This window comes from Cricetulus griseus, chromosome 4 (genome assembly GCF_003668045.3).
Source record: "Cricetulus griseus strain 17A/GY chromosome 4, alternate assembly CriGri-PICRH-1.0, whole genome shotgun sequence".
In the NCBI taxonomy this organism is placed as follows: Eukaryota; Metazoa; Chordata; class Mammalia; order Rodentia; family Cricetidae; genus Cricetulus; species Cricetulus griseus.
In genome coordinates, this window is record NC_048597.1 from 144,672,095 (window position 1) to 144,679,095 (window position 7,001).

A 7,001-nucleotide genomic window follows, 5' to 3' on the forward strand; every position below is an offset into this window, starting at 1 on the left:
GGATCTGAACATTCTTCATTTGGCCCTTTCTTCTCAAAGAAAAAGGAACCTTTATGAACACACCTGTCACTAGATCTTTGTAACTGTTGGCTTGATTCTCACTCTTTATTTTCTCTCCACTCATTCACCTTTGACATTTTGCTTACTTCCTGGAATGTTTTCTGGTTTGAAAAAAAAAAAAAAAACCTTACATCTTTTATTTCTTCTCTGTATGTTTTATTCCTAAGGATTACTTCATGTTCTTTGAATGTTCCTTTCTTTGCTTTTTCTTTTCTTTGTTTTTTATTATTATTAAAGACTAGCTGAGTGGCATGAAGCTCAAAAATCCTCCTGCATCAGCCCCCTCATGCTAGGATTACAAGTGTGCTCCATCTCACCCAGAGCTTGTTCCCTCCTTTATGTTGCCGTGACTTTGTTTGTTCATGGACTCAAGCAGAACTTAACGCTGAGACATAAGATGGTCCTAGTGTTACTATTTCTATTTTGTTCCTTTCCCTTTAATTTCTCTATTTTATTTTATTTATATATTTATTTATTATTAGTTATTTTATTTATCTATTTGACTTCACAGGTGTGAGTGTTTTGCCTACATGTATGTCGATGCACCATGTGGGGGCCTGGTGCTCACTGAGATCAGAAGTGAGGGTCGGACACCATGGAACTGGAGTTCTAAGGTTGTTGGGAACCAAACCCAGGCCTTCTGCAGGAACAAGAAGTGCTTTTAATCTCTGAGCCATCTATCTAGTCCCTTTATCTACGTCTGTTTTTCTTCCTGGTCTTTATGCTAGACCTTTCCTTGCACACCTGTCATAGCTGATATTGTAAATTTGAATAAAATGTTTGTGTGCACAGAGATCCACACACGTGCTGACTGGAGACATGTTAAAGGCAAGATTAAAGTAGCTAATGAATATGGTAGTGAGAATGTTCCTCCGAAGACCTGCATACTGCAATCCCCAGAGCCTCTAAGTACATAGGTTATGGGAGAGGGGAAGTTGCAAGGCACTCCATCTAAAACAGGGAGATTATCCGTGTGTTCATCATCTAACCACGAGTGTCATTCAAAATGGAAGAGTTGAAGAAGGGGATATGAAATGGCATCTGGTACTGGAGAAACGACATAGAAGGACTCACCTCACTGGCTTTGAGGTTGGAGGAAGGGTCCATGCACCAGGAATGTGGGCAACATCTGGAAACTAGAAAGGCAAGAGGATCAGTTGTCCCTTAGACAACCACCCAGAATCCACAGCTATGCTGAGGGCTTGATTTTCACCCTGTGCAATTCACTCATGCTGCCCTTATGGAGATTGGGACTGCAATACAAGGAACAAGGGATCTTCAAACCACTGTGTGTGCTACGGTAGCCATGGGACAAGTGCACAGGAAGGGTGGGGACCAACGTATGACAGGGAAAAGAGTGCAGAAGATCAAAGGAGCCAAGAAAGCGCTCTGAGACCTGAGATGGGGCAGGAACACAGTTTCTGGGACTTTGCCTAGAGCCGTGGTGGATCTATGCTGCTCTGCCCATGTGGGAGACCGGCTACCTCTGAGTGGCAGCCACAGCAGTCGCCTGGAGAGAAATAAGGAAGACCTGTTCTAACCCTGACACAGCTGGCTGCTTCTACCATTAACGTCCATAGTTGGTCTCGATCATGGTATGGCTTACAGGTGAAGCAAGAAACCTTTGGCATCCAATGCATGCATTTCTCTTGTCTGTTTTTTAGTTTGGGATGTGGAGACTGAGTCACAAGACCCTGCTCTGGCTGGGTGGGACACATTCCTTTAATCCCAGCATGCAGGTGACAGACGCAGGTGAATCTCTGAGTTCAAGGCCAGCCTGATCTACAGAGTGAGTTCCAGGCCAGCCAGGGCTACACAGAGAAACCATGTCTCAGAAAACAAAACAAAAAGACTACTCTGTTACCACCAGACTTCCTGCATGGTTTTGGACTGGGGAGCAGAGCATAGGGCTTTCCCATCATGAATCATGCTTATTGGGGATGATATGTAAATATTTGCAGAACATATTTAATCTTTTGTTTGTTTGTTTGTTTTGTTTTTCGAGACAGGGTTTCTCTGTGTAGCTTTGGAGCCTATCCTGGCACTCGCTCTGGAGACCAGGCTGGCCTCGAACTCACAGAGATCCGCCTGCCTCTGCCTCCCGAGTGCTGGGATTAAAGGCGTGCGACACCAACACCCGGCTCATATTTAATCTTTTAAAACTATTTTTCCATCGAAAAAGCCAAATCACTATTGGAAAATTTCAAACTTCTTTAAAATATGAGGCAAAAGTAATTGGATGCTCTGAGCTTATTAATCAATTACAGAAAGAGCAGTGGTGAGAACAGTTGGATTTCTCTATGTGTAAGAAAGTGAGAATGCATCGTAAATAGGGAGGTGGTAGCGCAAACCTTTAATCCCAGCACTCGAGAGGCAGAGGCAGGCAGATTTCTGTGAGTTCAAGGCCAGCCTGGTCTGCAGAGTGAGTGCTGGGACAGGCTCCAAAGCTAACCCCACACCCACCACCAGGCATTAGCCATCTCTCTTCCAGTTTCATTGTTTTCATTTGTTTAATTTATTTTTTGTGTATATATGCACATAAGTAGAAGGGGCATGTCATGGCACATGTGTTGAGGTCAGAGGACAACTTACAGGAACCAATTCTCTTCTTCCACCTTGTGGACTCTGAGGATTGTGTTCAAGTTGTCAGGTTTGGCGGCAAATGCCCTTATCCACCGATTCTCATAGTTTTGTTTCGTTTAAATAAAACCTTTGTGCTGTGAAATAGAACACTTTGGAAAAGTGCCAAGTAAGGCTTTTTTTTTTTTTTTTTTTTTTTTTTTTTTTTTTTTATTAAGTGAACAGCCAGGTGACCCTCATTCAGGGGAACAGAAGTGTAGCCAGTACCCAGAAGGCTTGTGGGTCATCAACAGCCTTTCATCTATGGTGTGCCTTGAACTTGGTGTTTTGTTTGTTTGTTTTTCCATTTTCATAAGTGTTTTGTATAATCAGATAGGGACTACATTTAGGTGTCTTGAGTGGTTGTTAGGGTCAGTTTTAACGATCAACTCCACACAATCTAAAGTCACCTAGGAAGAGACACTCAGTGAGGAATGGTCACGTTTAAGTTGGTTTGTAAACATGTCTGTGAGAAATTTTAAAATCACATTAGTTGAGGTTATCCTGAATTACCACCTATCCTGAATGTGGATGGCACAGTTCCCTGGACTTTGGGTCCTGAGCTGAGTAAAAGTAGGGAGACTAAGCTGACTATGTTCTCTCTGCTCTTGACCGTGGATGTGACTGGCTGTTTCTGGTTCCTGCTGCCTTGACTTCCCGGCAATGGTGCACTGTCACTTGGAATTCTTAGTAAATCCTTCTTGCCCTAGGTTGCTCTACAACAGGAAACAAAACTAAGGCAGCAACAGACATGTACACCATCCTGGTGGCTCTCAAGTTACATCTCAAAAAGTTGCCATTGTAGGATGGCTCTGGAGCTGCCTTCGGTGGGAACATAATCTGATAAACAAATACCAGAGGGCTAAGTTTGCACAGAGGGACTGGGACATGGGCTTTCTGGTGTGATTCCTCAAAAACTGTAAGATAATCACTGAGAAAGAAGACAGACTTTGATAATTAGGCCTTAAGCATGATTCATGATTCATGATTACTTTTTTAGCATTCTTCTTTGACACATCTCTATTTATTAAAAAGATTCATTTATTTATTATGTATACAACACTCTGCCTCCATGTATGCCTGCACATCAGAAGAGGACACCAGATGTCATTATAGATGGTTGTGAGCTACCATGTGGTTGCTGGGAATTGAATTCAGGACCTCTGGAAGAGCAGCCAGTGCTCTTAACCACTGAGCTATCTCTCCAGCCCCACATCTCTATTTTTAAAAAGAAATTTCTCTATGATATTAGCCTCCATAACAATTGTTAATTTTTAAAACATTTATTTATTTTCTTTTATGTATATGACTATTTTGCTTGCATGTATGTCTTTGTACTGTGTACATGCTGATACCTGTAGAAGTCAGAAAGGACTTCGGATCCCCTGTAACTGGCATTACATGTGGTGGTGCGCTATCCACATGGATTCTGGCAATTAAACCTCCATGGGTTCTCCTCAAGAGCAACAAGTACTCCTAACCACTGAACCATATCTCCAGCCCCACGGATGAGATTCTTGGTTTTCAACCAGGGAGAGGCTTGGCTGTTGGTGTTCTCATCTGGACCAGGACTTCCCAGGTTCTTGGCATCTTCAAAGAACTGAAAAAGTGCACAGAAATGGCAAAAGCAGCGAGTTTTATTTATAGAAACAGTACACAGCAAGAGAGCAGCAGGCTACTTTAGCTACAGGGCCTCAAAGCCCTGGTTATTGCTTGGGTCTCCTTTTATTGGGCCCAAAAGGTGGAGGAGGGGTGAGTTGTCAAGGTGTAATGGTCTTCTGTTTTGATTGATAGACTTGTTTTATGTCAGTCCTTCTTTGTTCATGTCCTTCCCCATCCATCCGATTTTAATCATATACAGCACTCCCAATTATGGATAGTTGTGAGATGGTAAGTAGGGGTTTTCCCTAAAAGTCCACTTATAGGCCACAGTTTACCTTACTATGCATGCACCCCAAGCCAGTTCAGCTTGGCTTGGCCCCATGTCTCCTGCTCCTGGACATGTTTATAGACATGTTTGAATGGAAATGCAGCATTGCCATAGGTTGTCAAGGAGAAATAACTCAGACCCTTATTTGAAGTGAGATATAAATGCAACCCAACCCACATGAGGAGGCTGCAGGTGCGTTGCTAGGAAAGGGGTGTGTAACTCAGTGCAGGTGTGTGTCCCAGACTGCAGGTGCATTGCAAGGAAAGGGGGGTGTGTGGTTCAAGTCAAGTGACGTTCTGGTTGTTAACTTAGCTCTCTGCTTATCAGAGCTTTCTCTCTCTCTCTGTCTCTCTCTGTCTCTCTCTGTCTCTGTCTCTCTCTCTGTCTCTCTCTCTGTCTCTCTCTCTCTCTCTCTCTCTCTCTCTCTCTCTCTCTCTCTCTCTCTCTCTTTGGTTTTTGAGACAAGGTTTCCTGTGGCTTTGGAGGCTGTCCTGGAACTAGCTCTTGTAGACAAGGCTGGTCTCGAACTCACATAGATCCGCCTGCCTCTGCCTTCTGAGTGCTGGGTTTAAAAGCTTATCAGAGCTTTGACTACAGTCTTGAGTGAGGAACTCCCAGGTTCCCAGTTTTTCCTATCACGGTGTCCTGCCTCAATATGCAAAGAACAGGAATTTTTTGTTCATTTAATGTATTGGGCCCTCTCCCACTCTGTGGCTGATCGTTACCCCCTTAATTATTTTTTGCCTATTTGTTCATTTGTTTCAGAACAAAGCCTTACATTTAACGCATATTTTACCTGTACTTTTTAGTGTCTAGCTTGGAGTAGTGGAACTTCCTGTGTTCATGGTTTGATATTTCTCAGCTGTACTGTTAAGCTCCCAGCCATTCTCTGTCTCCATGCTTCAAGTCTATTCCATTCGCGTTCACGTTGCTCCTATGCACAGCCTTTAAATGATCTCACTGAAGAAAGGGGATTCATTGGCCCATCCTCTCTCTCCCCTACAGCAAGCTTTATGTTGGGATCCAGGTACAGCAAGCCTTGCAAAGAGCTTCTTAGCTTTTCAGCCAGCTCCTTCAGAACAGATCGTGTCCTCAGAGAGAAAGTGGCTCCACTACTGGGATGACTTGGATGGGCCTCTGGCTCCTCGTAGCTCTTCTCCTGTAATTTATCAGGGTTTTGTAACATGGGAGGGGGGAGATGGCATGGTGGGTACAGCACTTGCTGCACAAGTTGGAGGACCCCTAAAGTCCACATGGAGACAGACATGGTAGTGCTCATCGGTCGTCCCAGTGCTTCAGTGCACGATGGGAGGTGAAACAACAGAATCCCAGGAAACTTACTGGCCATCGAACCTGATGGACAGTGGCAATAGCAAGAGCTCTTACGTCAAATGAAGTGGAAGGCAAGGACTGTCACCCAAGGCTGTCTTCTGACTCCCACATACACACCACACCACATTCTCCCACACAAATACTCTCATCATATACACACAGAAGATAATGAGTTCTAAACAGAGATGCTGTTACCTCATTAACAGTAGCTAAGGAAGCCTTTAAGAGATATCTTCAAATTGGTCATCAGCATGGAGGCTATTTTCTATGACTAAGTTCGCCACCATCAGGAACACCATCCTGCTGGGATTCTCAACAGAACAACTCTGGCCACTTTGAGTTCCAGCATTTCTCCTTTAACACTCAATGCCAGCATTGTGTAGTAGGCAAGAGCTTGTGACTGCGAAGGACTGAGGGCAGGCAGGTGCAAGAGAGAGAAGCCTGGCATTTGGGGTGCTGACAGAGAGTACAAGGTTCTGGGGTGACTGGATTGTAGCCGACCTCCAGTTGGCTCTATCTTTGCTTCAGAGATTTTCTCAGATTAAAAAAAAAAGTTCTTTTGTTTCTACATTAGTAGAAAGAAATGAAGTTAATTCTGTGGAGATTTCAAAATAAACTATGTCTACATTTCTCTGGAAGTTAAAAAAACATATTTAAATATTCTAAAAGATAAATATCAAGCCCTAAGATATACTTTAGGTTTAGACTCATGAACTCAGACAATTTGGGGAAATAACTGACAATATTTTTGTGATCTAAAAGCGGCTTTCTTAGCTCCTATCCATTACCTGAGTCATTCATTAAAAACGTGTCACTGGCCTTTTACTGTAGGTTTCCTGCACAGGAACTCCAAATATTGGGAGCGGTGCACTTCCTCACCTCAGAAATGTATAATCTAGTTAAAACCAGAGGGGTGAAAGCCATATAAAGTGATGAATATGTATAATGCTCTTAATCACATGCGCATATATTATGAGGTTCAAATCACCTGAGAGCAAGGAAGAACATTTATGAATCATTCTGTCTTGCTGATTGTTTATTTACCATAAGCCCTCCTGTC